Here is a 10,193-nt window from a genome sequence, read left to right on the forward strand (position 1 = left end):
CGAGTTATAAGGAGGTAAGACGGGTTGGGAATCCATCAAATTTTGTGGGTTGGGAGAGATTTGACAAATCCAAGTGGGGTAAAATCATTCAAATTTCTGGAAGCTGAATCACGTGTGAAACTAGGGCGAGTTTCACATCCCAATCAGGAGGGGAGACGACTCAAGTGGCCGTATGAATTGAACTTGTGTAATTTGGGAGTTCATGAAACTTCCAAAAGTTGGTTGGCATCTTCCTTGTGATGTATAGCAGGCATGTGGATGGATCCAAGTTAGGGTTGTGTTAGAGACTCACTGCCTGTTCTTGTTTGATGAAGACTTTGGGGTTCAAAACATGACCCGGACACCTGATTGGGATTCAGTCAGATGTGGGTTCGACTCAGGATGATTGTGGTTGATATGGTAGAGGTGTGGTAAGACCATGGGCGGTGATCATATCGGGATAGACATGTCGTAAGGCTGCGGGGCGGCCATAACACTCACTGGATTGGCAGATAGTATGGAAGTGTTGTAAGGCTGCGGGGTGGCTGTAGCATTCACCGAGATAACAAGAAATTGTGGAAATTGTTGTAAGTTTGCGATGGTATTGTAGCATTCACTAGATTGAGGTAGACCACTCTTGGGGTGGTCGAGAGTATAAAGGAGGATCAACTCGTGCCTTGGGCAAGGCAGACAGTGGAGTCGGAGAGCATATCTCTGTTATAGGAAGATGACCATTAGGGTCCGAGGCGAGGTTGGGCCTATGTAGCTCTTGATGGGGTGAGACCCGTGGGCATGGATCGTTCACTAGTATAGATTGGGTGAGACTTGTGGGCGAGGATCGTATGATTATGGCAATGCAGGTGAGACCTGATAGAGACCAGTTGGGTCAATGAATTGGATTATGGTTTTAGTAGGTTGATTATGTGGTTATGGAATGGCATAGTGTGGTGCATAGGCTAGGGTAGCTTTATTAGTTGCACTCTCAGGAACTTAGTGGCTGGACCAGGTGTGAGACTGGTAGTCTCAACGGTGGATTGGAGATTTTATATCCCATTTTAGTGAATGGATGCATCAGATCATAAGATTTCAGGTGAAATGCAAAATGTAAATCATTGGATCTCGGGTTATCAGTTATGTATCGAGTTGGCTTTTGGTCGGGACTCGCATTGGGAGTCGCTAGTATGTTTATATAAGATCTTTACATTAGCAATTCATGGATTAAGGAATCTATATGTCGGGTTATTAGTTAGAAGGTTCAGGTTCAAAAGGATGTTTTTAGTTCTGATGGTAGAAGGAGACCCGTGTGATTGTGTTTCAGAATGGTTCTACCTATGTGGAGGTTAGGCAAGATATGGGGCTTCAGAATTATAGAAGTAACATATTGGATCGACAGTTATGGGATCAGTGAATAGTTCAGCACTAGAGGTTTTTGGCCAGAATGTTGGTTCCCAGGAGGTAGTAAGGAGTGATTTCGAGGACGAAATCTAAATTAAACGGGGAAGAGTTGTAACACCCTGTTCTGAATCATTTCCTAATTCGGGGTGGTGGCCTGAAGACCGGTTATCATAAGGCTTAGGGCCTTTTAAAAAGAGAGATTTATACCCATTTGGGTGTGAGTAATGTAATTTAGGTGGTCTGGGAGTTCGATTTGTGTTTTAGAGACCAAGGGGGTATATCGGTAAAGTGTCAGTTCGGGCTTTTAAGGAAATTGGATTTTAGTTCAGGAAGCTTTAAGGAGAGTATGATTTAATAGAAGCGTAGAGCTTCTAATTATCTTTCCATGGATATAAGGATCATCAAAATGTGGTTTTATAGTTAAATCAAGTAAGCGGGGCGTACACAAGTGTACGTAGGGCCTACTAGGGATAAGTCCAGTACGCGGGGCATACATTGGTGTACGTTGGGCGTACTAGGAAGATACATCGTGGGTGTTCCTTGGATTACGTTGGGCATACCAAAATTACACATGGCGTACTCCGGTCAGATCCAAACCCTAATTTAGGGTCTTGGACCCTGTTTAAGCTCCTTAACTCACCACCAAACCCTATTATGTTCAAACTCCATCCCTCTAAACCATAGAAACGAAACCTTAGCCCCTATTTTAGTGGTTTTTCAAGCTTTTGGTGGTATTTCTTACTTTTTGGTGTTCATAAAAGAAGAAGGAACTTCTAGGAGAAGTGTGGGATTGCTTGAAGCTTTTGGATCCAAGCTTGTTGTATTTTGATTTACCCTTTGTAGGTATAAATTTTATGTCTTGATGACTCTAGGTGTTAGATCTAGTTTAAGGAGTATTTTGGGTTAATTTTGGTCTTTAGAGTCATCCTTGTGAGTCTAAGCTACTCCAACAGCTTAGAATGTTGGATCTTGACCTTTAGGAGGTCCCTTAATCATAAAAAATGTCATCTTGAAGAATTATTTTGGGGTCATGCATGAATTTGGGTGTTTTCTATGGATTTTATTAAGGTTATTGTAACAACCTGTTTTGAAATTATTTGGTTGTGGTCTCAGAAGCCAAAGGGTAGGGGCAATTCGGTCTTTTACGGGTCTCGGGTTTTATCCAGAAGGTTTTAGGCTCAGGGGGTGTGGCTAAGAGCGTAGGGCTTCCCGCCACCTTTTAATGGATATAAAGTTCGTTGGAAACGGACTTAGAATGAAGGAGTTATGACACCGTGAAGTTACTGTTAATTTTAGCCCCTAATGGAGTTTTGTGACAAGGCAGTCCCATGCATGCAAGGAATGAATGTGTGTGTTTAGATGGGTACGCCCAACGTAAGCTGGGTTACGCCCAACGTATAATGTCTTATAGTCACGGGTGCGGAGAGGCGTACGCCCAACGTACGCTCAAAGTCCTTAAACCCTAATTTTTAGGTTGTGTCGTTGTATAAAGGACATTATACCCTTAAGAACCAACCTCCTTCTCATCTCCTTCTCAAGGACCAGCCTCCTTTAGACAGCCACCACGAAACCCTAATCCTCCCTTGAATGTTCTTGGAGCTTTGGAGGCCATTAGAGAGAATTTTGGTGTTGAGAAGCCATTTTTCAAGAAAGTGAAGAATATAACAAGGTGGTGGATCAAAGGGGAAGCAGTAGATCCAATATTGTGGTTCCATTTGATATCATCTTGAGGTATAAAGTCTGAAACTTTCCTCAAGTATGCTTAGATCTATGTTAATGGGGGTTTTTTTTGGAAATTTTAGGTCCCAAGAATGGACCTTTATGTCTCATCTCGTTTTCTAGGTCCAGGGTTGCCACCCTTGGTGTCATATGAGTCCCATAAGCAATAAAGTTTCAATCTTTAGGGCTCATTTGTGACCATGCATGAGATCTAGCCCTTTTCATGGAGGTTTGTTGTCACATTTCAAGTTTGGGCTCATTTGGTGCGTTGCAAGCCACCAAGTCTTCAACTTTATGGATTAAGACGTTAAAGAGGACTTGGATCTGTAATTGTAGCTTCTGGAACAAAGTATTAAGCATTTAATGGGAAAAATAGAATAACAGAGGATTACGTTGGGCGTACATGCAGTTACGCGCAACGTACACCACTTTTAGCTAGTACACTTAACGTACAAAAGAGTACGCCCCACGTACTCATCCATTATGGGCCTGGAGTGTTTTGGGCCTCGGGTTGGGCCAAGCAGTGGAGTTTGGGTCTTTGGGACTTAGTGAGCCATCAGAAGTCAGATGTTTTGGGCCAAGAATATGTTTGGGCTTACAGTAAGGCCTATTAGAGGTATTGGGCCAATTTTAGTAAATTAGGCCATTAGTGGGCCACTAGTGGGCTTGGAGAGCCTACCTAGTGTTGGGCCTTTTGTATTATGGCCTTGGGCCTTAGTTATGGACCAAATTAGACGAGGGGTAAAACGATCATTTTACCCTAAGGAGGATTATTGATCTGGACTAATTGTCACTTTGGGTAATGGTAGCTCAGGAGTCGAGAGACCAGCAGTTCAGGGATCCGCCAGTTAGTAGTGAGAGGTTTTTTCGTAGGGTTCTGCAGTCAGCTTGTGAGGTGAGTCTCCTCACTGTTTTTTAAGGGTCTAAGGCACCAATGCCGGCCCATTTTGTTTATGTATGATAGGAAGACCCGGGGGTTAGCCCTTGGCATTATGCATGAAAGACCAGGAGGTGGCTCCTGGAACACAGTATGTTATTATGTATGGTAGGAAGACCCGAGGTTTAGCCCTAAGCAATATGTATGAAAGACTAGGAGGTGGCTCCTGGCACACTGTATGCTATTATATATGAAAGACCAGGATATGGCTCCTGGCACACTATCTGCTGATTAGCTAAGTAGAGTAGTATGTATGCTAGTTTTCTTTGTGATGCTTGCATGGAAGATCAGGAAGTGGCTCTTTGCACTTGTCTGTAAGACCGAAGGGGGGGGGGGGGTGGCCCCAGGCTTGGCAAGAAAGACCACATGCGGCCCGTGGCATAATGGCAAGACTATATTTAGCACATAACACCTTACTTGATTATGGATATGTTTGATATGTATGGCTCACAGTATGTTTGGCATGTATGGCCCAGTTGATATGTATTGTATGTGGTATTTGGGGAACTCACTAAGCTACGTGCTTACGATTTACAGTATTGGTTTCAGGTATCTTCAGTTTCAAGAAAAAGGAGCTCGGGACGATCACAACGCATTCACCCATGTTATTCCGCATTATGTGATCTTTGGGATCAGACTCTGATATTTGTTTTCATTGAAATGTTTTCAATGTCTGGAACAAAGTTATTAAAGGTTTTCTTAAACTAAAAATAAAATTTTGGCCTTGAATTTTGGGATGTTACAAGTTGGTATCAGAGCCTTGGTTTCAGGGATTTGGGCACGCTCTCGGGCGTGTCTGGACTCAAACTGAGGACTTGGTATGCAAATTTTCAAAAGAAAATCATTTTTTATAAAAGAATTTTGGAAGGAATATGAAAACAGAAAGAAAGATTAACAAGAAAGGGGTGGGATGCGTGCAATCGACGGAGCTCGAGTAAGTGGTTCCCAAAATAACAATACATGTTTGTTATATGATATGATTATGTGATTCACATGCTAGATTAAAGCTAAGGATCTAGGAGAGATGGATTTGTATGATTTTATGAGCTTGTAGATTTGCATGCTAGAACTGATCAGTCGGTGGTAGGATGGCCTGTTTAGGTTATGCCTAATTATATGAGCCTTGTATTGTATGCTAGTACAAATTCCTGATTCGAGGATAGTTTGATTGGAATATGTTGGTTAGATTTTTCCTTTGTCTTAATGCTACTTGCTTTGTGCTTTGTGAGATTCTTAGTGATTGGAGTTAACTATTAGATGAATACGTCTAGTCACATGTGATCCGGGTTGAATAATCTCTGAGTGCTGGATTTGGCCATATTGCGCAGCTCTCGTATGAGTCTAATCGTCGTAGGGATGAGTCCTTTACTAGAAGGATTATCTGACCCTCGTCATATGTGATGGTATTCAGGTAGTGTCTAACTAGCATCACGAAGATACCTTCAGCTGAGGACTGGGTTGGAGGTTACGCTAGGGCAAGCCTAGGATGAGAGTAGGGCTAAGAGCAGTCGTGGTGGTAGAAGGGACTTGGTAATGTCGAAGCGATCCTTGAGGAAAGTACGGATAGATGTGGAAGGTAGTATAGGCTCGTACTACTGAAAGCAGAGGATCCGTACTCGAGTCAAGGAGGGCCGAGATAGAACCAGGGAACTTGTAGTATGTGAGACCTTCTGAGGTGACGTATGACCCTGACGATTATGTGTTTCGTTTCAAAATAGTGATGATTACGCGACACGGAGTAGGAGGATCAGGATCAGGTTTAGGTTCGGGATCCAAACCAGTTAATGAGAGTCTGCGCGACTTTATCGCGAGGGAGATCACGAGAGGCATCCTTGAGGAAACCTTCGGATCGATCAAGGAGGGGATTGTCGAGTTGATGGAGGATCATCTCAGGGGGTTCAAGAGTGATATGGCATCTGGCTAGGCGGGGACACACATACTCTCCTTCAAGGACTTTAGGGGATGTGGTGCGCCAGGCTTCCACGGAGTCAAAGACCCCATTGTTGCCAGGAGATAGATTGCAGACATGGAGTTTGCTCAGTTAATTAGCTTCTGCCCTGAGGGGTCGAAGGTCTGGTACATTGCGGGATGTTTGAGAGACAGAGCCAAAGATTGGTGGGATTCGGTTGGTGACTCTCTGGGAGCCTCAGCCAGTGAGGCTATGACTTGGTCAGACTTTGTGGCCCAGTTTAGGGCAGAGTTCGCGCCGGCTGTGGAGCTTTAGCAGCTGGCCAGGGAGTTCCTCCACATGAGGCAGACGACAGAGGCAGTGGCGGAGATTACCGCCAAGTTCCTGTAGAGGGGCTTGTTGGTGCCTCAATATGCGGTAGATGAGGAGATGCGGAAGACCCGCTATCATGACATGTTGAGAGCTAATATCCGGGAGCATTTTAGCTACTCGGCATGCCCGACCTTGGATTCTATGATTGCCAGGGCACGGGAGAGAGAGAGAGAGATTGATTTGGAGCACATTGCGAAGAGGAGGTCAGATCAGATGTATACTTTGGAGGGTCCCAAGAAGAGACCCAGGATTTCAGATCAGAGTTTGGTAGGTCGACAGGGCCGAATTTAGTGCAGCATGTCCGGGAAACTGCATGAGGGAGTTTGTCATTCCAGGGGTTCAGGCTGCTACAAGTGTGGCAAGGATGGTCATGTTAGCAGGGACTTCCCACTAGGGACAAGCCCATTATGTTTTCATTGCAGTCAAGGGGGCCACAAGAAGGCTGACTGCTCGATGATGAAGGGAGGAGCAAGGAGTGCAACTACCCTAACTACTTTGAGGATTACGGATGAGCGAGGGGGTAGGGCCTTGCAGTGACAGACGAGGAACATCCGGATTACAGCAGGATATGTTGCAGGTATGTATCAGTTTCCCTTTTCAATTCTATATGTGTAGCACCCGGTTCCTAGTATGAATTTCATTCAAGTATTATTCTTTTTTTTTTCCTAGAACTCGTCGAGTTGATGGCCAACTCAACGAGTACGGGCGACTTGGACCCGAGTGTTTAATGTCCTACTCGACGAGTCGGCAGCCAGACTCGACGAGTAGGCCCTGACTGGACAAAACCCTAATTTAAGGGATTGCACCCTATTTAAGCATCTCATTCAGCCTCCCTTCGTCCCTATTGCTCTCAAGAACTCTCCAGATCAAACCTTAATCGTTTGTGTAAAGATCTAAGGCCTCTGTGGTGGTTTTTGGTGATTTTGGAACATAAGAAGGAAGAGAAAGGCTTGACGAATCAAGAGGAGGACAGAGGAGTTCGAGTTTGTGCACCCTCTGAAGTTCTTTAGAGGTATAAAACTGATACCTTGCTCTTTCATGTTTTAGATCCCTTTTTGGGGTGATTTAGGGCTTTTAGGAGCCATTCTTGGTGACCAATCATGAGTGCAAGCATGATTGGTGGCTAAGACTTCAGATCAAAGGTCTTTGAGGGGTTATAAGGCAGAAAGGGACTGATTTTGGAGTCTTAGAGAGCCCCATGCATCTTAAGAGTCTCGTTTAGGGCCATTTGAGCTCATAGTCCCATGCATGCACGTAAAGTTTGTAACTTTACGTGCTAGATTGATCTTAGAAGCCTAGATCTATCTTTTGGTCAAGTGTTGTACATCATAAATCGAGAAATGAGATTTACCCATTCTTAACTCGACGAGTCGTTCTTGGACTCGACGAGTCCATCGCTTGACTTCCCTTTTCTGTTGTGGCTCGAAGGAACCTAGTGAGTGTTAGAGTGGTCTTAGAGGGGTCCAGGGGAGTGACCCAACGCATTAGACTTATCCATAGACCTGGAAATCGTAGAACTCGACGAGTTGTTCATACAACTCGGCGAGTCAAGGGCAGAATTCTTCATAGGATGGGGAGGAACTCGACGAGTTGTTCATACAACTCGGCGAGTCGGATGAAGGTTCATTCGAGGATGTTTTAGAAGGAGAACTCGTCGAGTCATTGCAAAACTCGACGAGGAGGGGCGTGAAGAAGGACAGATGAAAGGATAGGGACTCGACGAGTTGGCGGCCCAACTCGACGAGTCTTGGTCAGGGGTAAAATAGTCATTTTACCATAAGAGTAGTTATGAGTGTCTGAGTAACTGTTTTATGGATTTATAGCCGGAGGATCACCGGAGCAGCAATCAGACATCTGTCGATCAACTTTTCAGCAGTCAGCCTTACGTGGTGAGTTACCTTCCAGTAGAAGTGGGTCTAAGGCACCAATGTCGGCCCACCAGTAGGAGTGGTATGTTAGATGATTGTGTTAGTGATATTCATCTAGGTTTGCTACTACCTGATAGGTTATATGCTAGTATGATATGATGTTATATGCTAGTAGCAGTAGGGGAGATAGTCCCCAAGATTTCCGGTCGATAGGGCCGAAGGGGGTAGTCATACCCAGTCATGCTAGATAGAGTATGATTATGTGTTACATGTTATGTGGTAGTAGTAGAGGGTGAAATAGTCCCAAGTATACGGTCGGGAGGACCGAAGGGGAGGCCAGCACCCATGTATGCTAGGCAGTATTCAGTCGAGAGGACCGAAGGGGAAGGCAGCGCCCAGGTCTGCTAGACAGTATCCTTTCGAGAGGACCGAAGGGGAGGCCATCACCCAAGTATGCTAGGCAGTATCCGGTCGAGAGGACCGAAGGGGAGGCCAACACCCAGGTATGCTAGGCAGTATCCGGTCGAGAGGACCGAATGGGTAGGTCGGGCACCCAGATATGTCTGACAGTATATGTATAATATGTGATTGTATGGTATGCGGTACGATAGGGGAACTCACTAAGCTTTGTGCTTACAGTTTTCAGTTTTGTTTCAGGTACCTCTTCACGAAGGGAAAGGAGCTGGCGCGGTAGCTGCACATCATACACACACACGTTGGATTTCCACATTATGAGATTCTTGGGATTGTACTCTGACATTGTTATATTTATGGTTTGGTTTTCAGACATGAGATATTAGTTTTATGAAATGATATGTCTTCACAATGTTGTCTTATGGAAGTTTTATAAATCAGTTAATTAAAAATGAAATTTTTGGACTCGAAATTTGGGATGTTACAAGGTTGTATCAGAGCCCTGGTTTGAGGGATTCAGACACACCCTTGGGGATGTCTAGACTCAAACCGATGGAATAAAAGATTTTTACAAAGAAAATGGTTTTCTAAAAGCTAAGTTAAAAAGTGTTAAGAAAGAACAAGGTGTATGATGTGCGCGACCGGCCGAGTTCAAGTAAGTTTTTTCCCCAAAGTACCCATACAAGTTTATGTTATTTTTATCACTTTCAGTAGAACAACATCCTAGATTAGGACTAAGGATCTAGGAAGGATGCCTTATGTGCCAGTTATATGTGCTTTTAAGCTGCTTGATAGTGTTGATTAGACCGAGATAGGATAGTCTGTTTAGGTTATGCCTGATTATATGAACTTATATCGCATGCTAGTACAAATTCTTGTTATGTGGATAGAATTGCTCGAGCTTGTTTCCTTTTTGTTTAAATGTTGCTTGCTTTGTGCTTTATGGGACTCGGAGTGATGGGAGTTAGCTATTAGGTGGGTACGTTAGGTCACATGTAATTAGGGTTAAGTAATCTCAGAGTTTTGGATTTGACCCTATTGCGTAGCTCTTGTTTGGGTCCAAACCATTGTAGGGATGAGTCCCTTACTTGAAGGATTATCTAAGCCTCGTGGCATGTGATTGTATCCATATGGTGGCTAATTGGCGTTGCAAAGACGCCTTCAGCATCTGATGACTGGTTGGGTGGAGTTAGAGGTACCCTAGGGCAAGCCTAGGATGAGAGTAGCAGAGATCAGTAGCAGTAGAAGGGACTTGATGGAGTCGAGGCAGTTCTTGAGGAAAGTACGGATAGATGTGGAAGGTAGTATAGGTTCGTACTACTGAAAGCAGAGGATCCGTACTTGAGTCGAGGAAGGCTGAGACGAGACTAGGAAACTTGTGATAGATGTGATCCCTCTAGATATATCAGTATCACTGATGGTTGTCATTATGTATTGCATAATGGTGGTGCTACGTCTGAGGCCAGCTGTTGGCAGTTCAGGAGAGGGATCGGGTTCAGGTTCAGGTTTCGAACCAGTGGATGAGAGGCTACGTGAGTTCATCGCGTCCGAGATCACTAGAGGCATCCTTGATGTGACCCCGGTCATCTTTGGGTCGATC

Source organism: Lactuca serriola, chromosome 7 (assembly GCF_051521515.1).
Source record: "Lactuca serriola cultivar US96UC23 chromosome 7, Lser_US96UC23_V15, whole genome shotgun sequence".
Classification (NCBI taxonomy): Eukaryota; Viridiplantae; Streptophyta; class Magnoliopsida; order Asterales; family Asteraceae; genus Lactuca; species Lactuca serriola.